The sequence below is a fragment of the Thermobia domestica genome, chromosome 2 (assembly GCF_964235325.1).
Source record: "Thermobia domestica chromosome 2, izTheDome1.hap1.1, whole genome shotgun sequence".
Lineage (NCBI taxonomy): Eukaryota > Metazoa > Arthropoda > Insecta > Zygentoma > Lepismatidae > Thermobia > Thermobia domestica.
The window spans coordinates 133,763,412-133,776,738 of NC_137455.1; the positions used below are offsets into that span (position 1 = coordinate 133,763,412).

Consider the following 13,327-nt stretch of genomic DNA (forward strand, 5'->3'; position numbering starts at 1 on the left):
CACGTTCCACAATTACGCTCTGTGTAAAGATATTCAAGTTCAGAGCAAAGGAGAATTTGAGTATAAGGCTTACTTCTTTGCGCTTGCCAGCGTAATGCATTAAATAGCTTGAACTCTAGCACATAATTGTGCTTCAAATATTATCTAACTAGCAGCGTTCACCCCGCTTCGCTGCGGTCACCCCGGAACGCAATAAACTTTGTTACTTAGATAATTTTTACTTTTTCGCTTTCAAGTGATATGATAAAAACCATAGAAGATTGCAGTAAATCTTAACATTATATCGCCTGTCATTTATGTTAACCCGCCCCGCTTCGCTGCGGTCATCCCGGTGCTGGCATATTGTAAAAGTGTCTGTAAAAATAAGCAAATCAATTAAAAAATTTTAAACAGAAGATTCAAGCTATTTTCCGCTGTATATCGCCTGTCATTTATGTTAACCCGCCGAGTGACACGGTCATGCGGGTTGCATATAAATACGTTTATTTTTACCTATGATGAACTAATAACAAAGGATTTGTACGTTATGGACACCTGAATGGTCAATTATCTCAAGACACTGGTAATTAAAAATTAAAGTGATATGATAAAAACCATCTAGGGTCCAAATCCTAATAACCCCCCAAAAATGAAAGAAATTGGTTCAGCCGTATTAGCGTGATGAGCGGACAAAAAATTGTACGTTCTCTTTTATATATATAGATATTTTTCATGTAAATGTAGGACTTTATTAAACTCAATAACTTTCTACTTCTATAGAAAATGAAATGAAATCTTTGAGTTTTACGTCCCACGGTTATGCCGGTTAGGCTAAAGGAGACGGTGATGATGAGTAATGAAGGAAATGGTGGAATGAAGAAAGTGGAAGGAAACGGGAGAACCCCGAGGAAACCCACGCACACGGTGTTTGTCCACCACAAAGTTCACTTGGCGGGGGCTGGAATCGAACCCGGGACCCCAAGCACCAGAGGTGAATGTTCTACCACTGAGCCACCGCGGCCCCTTCCTACTTCTATAGCATCTTAATTGTAATTAAAAGTGTTTTATCTCGAGATTCAACATTGGTTTCCTTTTCTTGGTTATTCTATCAAATTTAAACACGTATAAAGTTGTCATGTATCATAAATATCTAATAAGATGTTATGTTTCTATGTTATGTTATGTTTCTAGAAATGTTAGCTAATTATTTCACAAATGGTTAGGCTTAACTCGTTGAACTGACCAAGTACGTAATCGAAGTAACTACCATCAAAATAGAATCACATATCACAACCGTAATGCATCTATATACTTATCTTAAGAGCAATGAATTTTATGTCATAAATTTAACTCTCCATTACAATTATGATTCCCCATAATAAGTAAAAAATCCAATCATCTTCTCTTAATCGGAGTACTGGGATTAAAATGGATATCATCCCTTGTCAGCCAAAGTTTACTTAAGTATTCAAACACTCAAAAACATTCCCCTCTTTTCTTTCTTTTTGAACACCTCCTCTTTCTTTTCTTCCTTCAACACATTACAAACAGGAGAATAATTAGGAACCCAAGACAGTTTCCATTATCGCCTATAACCTGGGAATGATTTCCTGTAAAGTTGAGTATCACTTTTAACGGTTGATTCTTATTGAGGTATCCCAACACTCTTTACTAATTGTCTTTTAACTAGTCCTGGTTCTTCATTATACTACACTGTAGTTTCTTCAACCCATTTTGGAAATCTATCCTATGTTCCCAAAAACAGGGGCGTCATTTCGGACTTCGCTTGGGAAGGGGGTCAAGAGCACCACCGAGATAAGACTTTCACGTTTTGTACTAGTATATTAGTAGACAATCGATTAAAATATATATATTCCTCAAATTCTTGGGGGTGGGGCAATGGCCCCCTCCTACCCAATAAGATATGTTTGCAACCAATATTTGTTATATTAATGTATAACTATATTAATGTAATATTTTAATGTATGGTATATTAATGTAAACTATTTTTATAGATATGTCAATCTCTCATGAATAATGACTAAAATTTTAAATATTATTATGGTTAAAATCATATATAATAATCACTATGTTTACCAGAGCCAATACTAAATGTAATTTCAATTATGACAGTAATTATTCTCATTTTACTTTTGTAATTAGCTCTCAGATAGCATAGTTAAAAAATAATTTTTCACACCCGCAAGATTGATTGGCTATCTACTGACTCATTCCTGAATTGGTTGTAGTAAGCAATTGTTCTAATTACTCTTGTTCTGATTACAAAGTATTTGCAAAAAATTAGATGTAATTTGATTTATAATAGCTGGATGTTCCTTCATTGAGATTGAATCTTTCTTTTTTGTGTTCTTATCCTAATTCCTGAGAGACTTTTGTTCATAATCAGTATCCACCTCTGCACTGTCAATATTGTCTTTAGCTAGTATTATACTGTGGGTTGAGAATAACTAGCAATTTTTGTTAGTTTTTAGGCTGCTTTTACTTGCATCATTATTTCAATTACTTCTAGTATTTGTATATGTGTCTGAATACATATTACTGCGCTTTCTCCCTTGTAAGGATTCATTTACAAATTCTGCGATGGGGCCCGAGGTGGCATCCAGTAAGGTGAAGCTACCAATGAGTAAATGAGTAGGATGGATAGTACTTAGCTTGAGTTCCACTAATACCAGGTTTATGGTTATTATTGCCCGCAAATAAGAATATTAATTGAGCATTATTTGGTTGCTGCTTATTTATTATATTGCTGGCCTCATTAAAGGATACTAACGCAATGATTTCCATTATCTTCTTTTGTATATTTCGTTCCAAGCAGTTCTTTATATCCGCGGGCCGCTTCATGCCACAATTAATATATCAAATGGGTTTCGTACAGTGCTTTCTCACTGTCGTATAAAAAGCAAAATTCTTGAAATTTGTTTTTACGGTAATATCCGTATTTAAATCGACTACTGAGAAATTTTCGGACTGCTGGAAAATATGTAGTTACTGGCACACATGATCATTAATTTTACTGCTTTGGGTAAGTTCTGTGCGTTAAAAGTTTGACCGTCTTAGTAGGAATCAACTTGTTATTGGCATCCTATCGAAAAATTCTTTTAGCAGATGATATTTGGGTGTCGCACTTGGTGTCAATAAAGACAATATTTGTAGTAATGTTAGTCTCTATGTCCTTTATTACATCCATTGAATATAGGAAGTGATATGCTATAAATCTCTGCAATTAAGTCGCTGGAAGATATTGTGATCTAAGAAATTATTGATCCACCTCAATCGGAACTTTAGTTTGATTAGAATTCGGCATATGTGATTTATTTATTCAATGTCTGGAATGTCAACTTAATATAATATAACGCTTAGCTATTAGTTTTTTTTTTTTTTTTTAATTCTTCTGAATTTGATTTCATGTACAAGTCGCCAGATGAACTGAGCGATTCGCGTTTTTAATATTCTGAGTAAACGTTGTTCTCTTGTTCATTGTTTCCCCATTGTTATCATCATTACTTTTAAAACTCTCTTTCATTTAATCCATATCTTCCGATTGACTATTATTAACGTGAGTATTTAACTATTTCAAGTTTAAGTATTATTATGCATATTTAGTATTATTCTTTATATTACGACTTAGGAAGTCAACTTTGTCTTTGAAATTATGATCAACCGCAATATTCGCCATCTTAATATGACGGAATTCATCTTTTTTTCATTTTCTCACTTAACACATGTGAAACAAAAAAAAAATTAAAAACAATTAACTTAACGCTAGGAATCTGTAAACTATATAAACTATATACAAAGGCTAAACTACATACAAATGATATTGTCTTATTCTCGGCCATAGAATAGCGCTACTAAGTTCCCAAAAATCATTTCGAAAGTTTTTGATATTCTTTGTTGCAAACACAAATTTCAACTTCAACTACAATTCAGTCACAATAACTTCCAACCTTTACGTCCAGTAAGTTGCACAAACTCGAAACAATACAGGTTTTATAATCACATAGATCCACTCATTATTTCACTATGCGGAGAACTATCTGCTTGAATTATCCTACACCGTACATAATAGTATCTGCATACAAGCGCCATGTTTTTCTTTCCCTATAAGCCTTACTCAACAAGCCTTGACCGAGTACTTTTTTCTTCTTTCTAAAGTTTTTGCGTTTGTTTCGCAGCTCTGGAGGTCCCACCCCTTTCTTTGAGAATTTATGGACAGCATTACATTAATCAATGGTAGAATTACTTTTGTCGAATTGAAATCTCTTGCTTTTATATTGACAAACCTCGATGTTGGTATTTCACTTTGGTTAGAAATGTCATACATGCCCCTCCTGAACCATCAAATTGTTAGTTGTATTTTTTTAATGACGAAAATTCTGGACCAATGAGCATGCTCATGCAAACGTTCAGACATTCGACATTTGAAGCAGAGTATATTTGCCACTGGAAAGACCGAATGTATGCTGTTTAGAAGATTTTGTCATAGTGTGTGATGTTTATAATTACGCTGATTTCTCATTTTAAGCCATTGCTTCTCACATTTACATATATCTCCAAAATTCTCATATCCTACTTGAGTCTTGTAGAATGATCATTATGGTAAAATAAAATTACTATTTTTTCCTCTGAATCTAATTCACTTCTTTATTTTTGTCCCTTGAATTTTAAGGAATAAAAAGAAACAAGTCAATTGAACATCTTTATTTTAGAACCCCCCCCCCCCCAAAAAAAAAGTTTTCACGAATACTTTCTCTCTACTGCACATAAATACATAAACAACTTTTTTTCGTTGTTAGATAAAATAGTCCGATTTCCTGCTATATTATTTGTGTACCTTTTGTACATATTCACTCAGACTTGAAAGAAATGATCTCCATTGTAGCTGTAACGTTTAAAACTAGTACATTTATTATGATTAAGGCTTTCAACTAAATTATATACCCAGAATTCGTTCCCGAATATAATTCTAAGCTTTCATTAGTAGACATTTTGCAGCAAATTTTGTAACGATTTCTATCAGAGAAGGAAAAAGTCCACTGCAATCCTGGTTTATGTTGGAATAATGTGTTTGAGGGAATTGTATTAAATTAAGTCATATACCAGTAATAGTATGTTACCAGGCAAGACTGTATGAAAACAGAATTTTAAAAGAGATTAAGCTTGTACAGATTAAAATTAGTTTAGACGGCATGGGGGTGTTCGAGGAAAACGTCCGACAGCTACGTGACAAGAGCTTTTTTTCTCAACTTTAATAGAATTTTTCTACTTTTACTTTGAAATATTTTTAATTTATATCTTGCCTATTTTGATGTGACTTTTGGTACTATGTATATCAAGTAAAATAATTCGACAGTCTGAAGATCCTTTTTTGTAAAAATTCGACAGTTTAAATATATCACTTATTAATACAAGCAATACAAGAACCTTGTCTGTGCCATTTTGATTGCTGATTGTACTGTAATTATTGACAGTTTGATACAATTGACTTTGAACAATTTAAGAAACGTGAATTTATTTCCGCGACAAAAATAACACCTTTCAAAAGTGTTAAAGAGAGAAAGAAATAATAAGTTTATGAACAGATGATTAGCTAAGTCTTATTTTTTTAAGATATAATTATTGAAGTACGATATATTTAAGTTATTCTGTAATTCGATTAAGATGGATAACTGTCCTACAAATTTTCACTTTTTTTCTCTTTCCTGAATGAAAATAGGTGTTCTTTATAGTTTTTGACGTTCTGATTGCGAATCTGAAATCAGATATGCTGTATCAGGTCTGGTTGTTGAGAAATTTGTAAATAATGATTTAAAAAAGGCCTTTTTTTAATGTATGAATTTTAATAAATATTGTGACTGATGTAGAAACGAGATGTTGAAAAAAATATATATACATAGCACATCTGGATCTCAGAAATATAAACAAAAATGTATATACTTGTGTTTCGTGGCATTTTCATTCATATTAGACTGACAAACAACGAATAGGGGCAAGGGGTTTTTCGGAAGTTGATGAAGTACGTATACTAAGTCTGTATTAGAGTTTGAATAAAATTGTATATTTAAACTTGTAAACTAATTTACTTGTCGACAAAATGCGCAATTGTATAGCCCAAAATGCGAGATTTGTAAAAACAAATGCGACATTTTGTATGTCAAACAGCGAAAAACACTTATGCCGCTAACAATCAAAACTACAAAGTTTCCACGTGTAAGTGAGGCAAATCTGCGGCTGAAATCACTGCATTTATATATTGGCACTCAAACGAAAAGAAATACTTATGAATCTTGCCCCTTGTGGGATGTGGGGACTGTGTCACATCCCAAGTTCCAGCAGAAATCTGTGAGCATTGACACACCAGATTTTCCTTTGTACCGCTGCTCCAGGGTCTGAATGGATAGCGGGAACCTCTCACCGTGCTCATCAGACACAGCTCCCAGGTTTTCGGGAAAGAAAGACAGGTGACTGTGTAGAAAATGTACTTTCAGTGATATGTTTCATCCCATAGTGTGCAGGTTTGACAACAACTCCTCCACTAGTTGCACATAATTCGCACTTTTGTTATTTCCCAGAAAGTTTTCTGAAACACTCTTAAAAGAATTCCAGGTTTTCCGTCCCTCCTCAGTTTTGATTCGAATATGTCATATTTCATCAATTGATGTATCTGGGGTTCAATGAATACACCTACTTTTAGTTTAGCATCTGATATTTTTGGGAACTTTTCCTGGAGGTACTTAAATCCTTTTCCAATCCTTTCACGAACACCTTCATAAGGCCTAATTTAATATGCAGGGAAGGCAGGAAAAGTTTCCTGGGATCAACAAGGTGTTTCTCTTTCACATTTTCAATTCCGGGAGTGAGGGATGTACGAGTAGGCCATTCTCTTTGTGTGTAGTGCAGATCCCTTGATCTACTGTCCCACTCACACTGAAACCAACAATAATTTGTATAGCCCAACTGTAACCCTAACACATCACCAATCACCTTCAAGTTGCCACATATGTTCCACTTATGCTCAGTATACCTCACTTTGTCGAAAAGCAGTTTCACATTTTGATACGTCTCCTTCAAATTAACGGAATATCTAATTGGAATGGAAGGGTACGTATTACCGTTGTGGAGGAGAACAAACTTCATACTTGCTTTTCACTAGTCCGAGAATAAACGCCACTCATTGACTTAATGCTTTATTTGTAATGCCTGCATCAGTCCTTCCACGTCAGTATAATAAATGCGATCATCACTACTGTTGTAAAATTTGAGGAAGCCATGCTGTCTATCACGTTAAAATGTCACTTTCGTTTCCTTTTAAAGAAGGTTCCAACCTTGAAGTCTTAAAATTAAGAGCTCAGCTTGATGTTTGGGTAGGTTAAAGTCTCTAATAAGGTTGTTCATTTCCGCTTGCGTTATTAAATGTAATTCTCTGGTATGTGCACTCTATGTAGGGTCTTCACTCTCAGTATCCATAACATCTTCACTTTCATCAACATCACTGCTGTCTACTGTCCATAGGTCTGGCGGCACTAGCACAGGAAAACCTTCACCATGTGGGATAGGTCTTCTAGCTGATTGTAGATCTGGGTATTGTACTGATTGTTTATTCTTGGAGGTTATTCCATTTACATTTGACAGACAAAAGTAACAGTTGTGTACATGATCACATGATTCAAACCATAATATTGGTGTTGCAAATGGCATACCTTGTGAGAACCACGTAACCAGCCCTTTAGATTTATTGCACAAGATTTACAACAGAATTTCGGTGCGGGTTTGCCTACGTCGACTTTCGATGAAAAATACAATTCATGCGTTTTTTCAGAACAGGCGTTACCTTAGTGAGCTTCGATTTTGGAGTTATCCGTCCATACACATAACAGAAGTTGTCAGGATCATTTTTACACTTCCTAGGCATTTTCGAAATTGTACCACTATAAAACACAACAACGTTTTCAAATTTTACCCAGTTCACAACAAAAGTTCCAGAAGTTATGAGTCACAAGAACACACGTTTCAATGGTTATCTTCTATTAGCACAGTACATCAAGAGAAAATGCAGCTCACCACACCAACAAGCAAGGAAGTAAGCATACAATATTGATGCTCAGTTGTTTCTCCTCAGTCCGATGTTGCCAGGTGTATGTGGGAAAAATTATTTCCGACGGTAAAGATTCCACTTTTTCGCGCAACATTTTTCAACTTTCGTCTACGGCGGGGGTTGGAATAATGTATTTTCCATTAATGATCGTTTGTATTTTATATATTGCAATCTATGTATAACGCATGCTCTGTGTGCAGTATATATATTATATCCTTTCTATATCATTATTATAAAAAGGATATTTTTAATAACAAATCCAAATTAGTCCCAGAATGTAGAAACTTCTAATTATATTTTCCGGGTTTTTCAAAAACTGAGACTTGATATGCAAAAACTATTATTATTTTCGAATTCAGTGGAACAAACCCTTTCAGAATCGCCTATTAGTTTTCAGGAAATAAATTTGGTGTTGAACAGTGTAGAAGTCATACCTATGAATTGTAATCAATGATTATTTATAGTTCATATTCGCCTTATTTTTTTTTTTTTCACGCATTGTTTATCTGTAATTTGTACCTCAGCATTAGTGCTCTCAAACGGGTCGGGTTGACCCGACCCGACCCGTGACCCGACCCGACCCGAGTCGGGTCGGGTCAGCTCGGGTCGGGTTACGGGTCGGGTCGGGTCAGGTCAGCTCGGGTCGGGTTGTCGGGTCGGGTCAGTCGGGTCAGCTCGGGTCGGGTTATCGGGTCGGGTCACTCGGGTCGGGTTGTCGGGTCGGGTCAGTCGGGTCAGCTCGGGTCGGGTTATCGGGTCGGGTCACTCGGGTCGGGTTGTCGGGTCGGGTCAGTCGGGTCAGCTCGGGTCGGGTTGTCGGGTCGGGTTATTCGGGTCGGGTTGTCGGGTCGGGTCAATCGGGTCAGCTCGGGTCGGGTTATCGGGTCGGGTTGTCGGGTCGGGTTGTCGGGTCGGGTCAATCGGGTCAGCTCGGGTCGGGTTATCGGGTCGGGTCAGTCGGGTCGGGTTATCGGGTCGGGTCAGTCGGGTCGGGTTGTCGGGTCAGTCGGGTCGGGTTGTCGGGTCGGGTCAGTCGGGTCAGTTCACTTTGGCCAACTAAGTTTAGGTTGAGCTTAAACTCGGCTGGAGTCGAAAACTGCTGTTTTACACTAGCTGCCTAATTAAAAAGAGCAATTTTCAATTGATTTTATAGAAACCATAAATCTATTTTGAACACCTGCAGCTAGTGTTTTTATGGTAAATTCGTATTTTTGTACTTGTGTGTACTTTAATTTTTAAATGTGGAAGATTGATTTTACCAATCGACTGTAATATTAATATCAATCGACTGTAATATTAATATCAATCGACTGTAATATTAATATCTACGCCAATATGGAGTCTGGATTTAGAACAAAACTAGAAGTTGTTTAAGCAAGGCCAAAAGAAAGATTGGATATGGACGACCAAGCCCAAGCAGGGCCGCGGTAGCTCAGTGGTAGAGAATTCATCTCTGGTGCATGGTGTCCATGGTTCGATCCCAACTTGTGTTAAGTAGGCTTTGTGGTGGAGAAACGCCGTGTAGTGGGTTTTCTCTGGGTTCTCCTGTTTCCTCCCACTTTCTTCATTCCACCATTTCATTCATTTCTCATGGTCACCATATCCCTTAGCCTCAAAGCAGAATCGAGGGACCTTAAACTCAGGGGTGTAGCCAAGGGGGGCCATCGGGTCCAGGCCCCCCAAATGGTTTCCTGCCCTCCCCCCCCCCCAAATGACCAGCTTTAAAAACATCATAGTAAAATAATCTCGCTTCCTTCATTTAAAAGTAACAAAGTTATTGACAATTAATAATTTACGGTAAAATAGTATGGAGAAATATTGTTTTTCCATACCGATCGAACAATAGGATACATTTTTGTGACAGCAGATTACACAATTTACTGCGATTTATATTTGACAGTTTAAAGACAAACATTTTAACAAGGTATTATAAATACAGCCATAAAACAAAGGTACTAAACTGATTTGTAAGTACATTATATTTTTATATGCTTTAACAAGTATTTTAAAAGACAGAGAATGGAAAATTTGGTGAGAAACAATGTTTTTATTCAGTTTGGATTTCATTCGCTCTCTTTTATTTCTACTCAGTGTAATAAAATAATTGTTGTTTTTTTTGTCACGAATAATAAATAAATATTTTTGTCAGGAAACTATAAAGAAATTAAGTGAAATTTAAAGAAAATCAATCTCGTGTACATAGGTTCTGTATACAAGGTCTTAAATTTAAATAAAAAGGTAACCAAGAAAAGTTTTGTTGCTTTTTCACCCACCACCTTCGAACATCGATACGTCACCTAACCTGGAAGATCAAAAATAGTCCCCATCAACATCGACGACCTTCTGAAAACGTTCTGGAAGGCCATGGAATTCATCGCGGTAGAAGTTGGTGGGCCGTGAAACGAAGAAGGTGTCAGGTGCATTTTGGACTTTTACTAGGGATTTGAATTGGCGGCCTCTAAGGTGATTGTCCAAAGAATGGAACAGGTAATAATCGGACGGTGCAATACCCGGGGAATATAGTGGTTGCAATATTGTTTCCCATCCAAGGCGGAGAATGGTGTCCTGAGTCATCCTAGCCACGTGGGACTTAGCGTTGTCCCGTAAACGAGGACCTATTTGCAATTCAGAAGTGATGGCTCCAGAGTTTTGAGTTTTTGTTGAGCACAGCTCAACTGCTGACACTACACAGTTGCATTGATACTCTGACCAGCTGGTAGCAGTTCCCGATGCACGATGCACCAAACACACAGAAGGACCTTCTTCTGGTACAGTGCTGGTTTCGGCTGTTTTGAAATCGGTTCATGGGATGCTAACCAATGATGACGGCGCCGTGGAGCTTCGTATAGGACCCACTTTTTATCATATGTCAACGCCCTGTCCAGAAATGGCTCCGAAACAGTAAATAAACCCATGCGACTGCCGCGTTGCCTTCTGGCCCGGAGTCAAAACATGTGAGACCCAACTTGTAGTGCTTCCCAACTTGATGAATGTGCTGCCGAATGGTTTCTCCACACACTGAATTGTAGTCCCAGTTCCTCTTTGTACGTACATGTGTTGGTCTTCTGGCATGTGGTGTTTTCGGATGTTTGGTCATCGTCCTTAAACTGGTTAAACCATCGCTGCACTGTCCGCGTCGTCACGACACCCTCAACAAAGGCCTGGCATATTTTCTGTCCCGCTACAGCGGCGTTTGACCTCCATTTGAACTCGTTCAGCATACATGCTCTTATGACGCTCTGTGGATGTCCCATGTTCCCTCTGTCTTTACGCAAGTTCACTGTGTATCTGAATTGCCACAACCAGGTAGTATGTTGGATATACCCACACTAACAACTGACGTTCGCCTTATCTCCACTCGCATTCAACTCACGGTGTGAGGTCCAATTGAACACAGACCTCCACGAAAAGGGACAGAACTTTCTGGTTATCTTTATAGTTATGCACAAAAGTATAGCGTTTGGTCCCGGGCAGTAGTTCTTGATTAAGCATAATAAAAACTATCTTGAATATAATTTATGGATAATAATAATAATAATAATAATAATAATAATAATAATAATAATAATAATAATAATAATAATAATAAATAAGATAAAATTGTGTTTTTAGTTTTCCAGAAGGAAACCAAAATTTTCCTTTCTTTTAGGCCTGAAAAACACTAGCAGCAACACATTTTTTGCTTTGTACATTGTAGCCGCCCCCCCCCCCCCTCAAAAACGACGGGCCCTTCCTACACGAACCTGCTGGCTACACCCCTGCTTAAAGTGAATATTTCATTTTATTTCACCAAGCTCAAGGACATCGATACAAGAACAAGATAAAGATTGGATATGCAAGACGAATTGCATAGTAATCGTGCTCTTGGCCTTGTTTTGGTGATCACCAAGTAGCGATGAGCGTATTTTCTAGCTTTCCGTATTGTATGAAATACCATAATCAAAATCACACTTGGTCTTCATTTGTACCGATGAGGTGAGCATTCTTGGCTCTTGTATAGCATGAAAGATCACCAAGACTACGAAATACAGGACCAAGACTTGACTGCAAGACAAAGAATAAGACGCAGTATTGATGACCAAGACCTAGGGAGCGAATTGTTTGAATTTCATTTGTTGGGCTGAAAGTGATGAAATAAAATTAGTACTTTATAATTAAATATCAACCTGTATTTTTAAATTCATATTATGTATCTTCTTACGTGCAACTATATATACTGTAAAATACGTTTTAATTACCGAGAAAGAAAAATCAAAGTGGTACGGGTCCCGGAATCATTAAAACCTATTTTGGAATGAAAGTTAAAGGGTTGGAAAAAATCACAGGTGTTCTCCTGTTTCCTCAACCCTTATCATTGTAGTTAAACGATTTCCTTTTGTCTCCGCCAAGAGACTCTTGCTACTGCCTTTCGAGAAGACGCCCTGCCGTCCCAGCAGGTGAGAACACTGACCTTGAAGAAAAATTTCGTCACATAGAACTAAAGAAAAAAATAAAATAAAAATAAATAAATAAATAAATAAATAAAAAATAAAAATAAAAATAAATTTCTCCCACGTCGGACATTGGTATCAGTTATAAAAAGAAATAACCAAACCTCAAAAGTGCCAAATATTCATTAAGATGCATATACAAATCCCCGCTTGATCTAGCTAGTGGTTAACGTGTAAGACTTCGGTACACGTGGTCCGGGTTCAATTCCCAATGGGAGTGCATTTTGGTGTTCACCCAGTGTTGTGACCATAGTGCTCTCAAACGGATCGGGTTGACCCGACCCGACCCGTGACCCGACCCGACCCGACTTGGATCGGGTCGGGTTACGGGTCGGGTCGGGTCAGGTCAACTCGAGTCGGGTTGTCGGGTCGGGTCAGTCGGGTCAGCTCGGGTCGGGTTATCGGGTCGGGTCACTCGGGTCGGGTTGTCGGGTCGGGTCAGTCGGGTCAGGTCGGGTCGGGTTGTCGGGTCGGGTTATTCGGGTCGGGTTGTCGGGTCGGGTCAGTCGGGTCAGCTCGGGTCGGGTTATCGGGTCGGGTCAATCGGGTCGGGTTGTCGGGTCGGGTCAATCGGGTCAGCTCGGGTCGGGTTATCGGGTCGGGTCACTCGGGTCGGGTTATCGGGTCGGGTCAGTCGGGTCAGCTCGGGTCGGGTTGTCGGGTCGGGTCAATCAGGTCGGATCACGGTTCGGGTCAGTCGGGTCGGGTCGGGTCATCGGGTCGGGTCAGTCAATTCGGGTCA

General features: G+C 38.1%; 1 protein-coding gene across 1 annotated transcript in view; it reads left to right on the plus strand.

The window, feature by feature from the left end:
• LOC145679181 (uncharacterized) overlaps window positions 1-13,327 on the plus strand; it is a 75,192-nt gene that overhangs the window by 45,295 nt on the left and 16,570 nt on the right. The window lies entirely within an intron of this gene.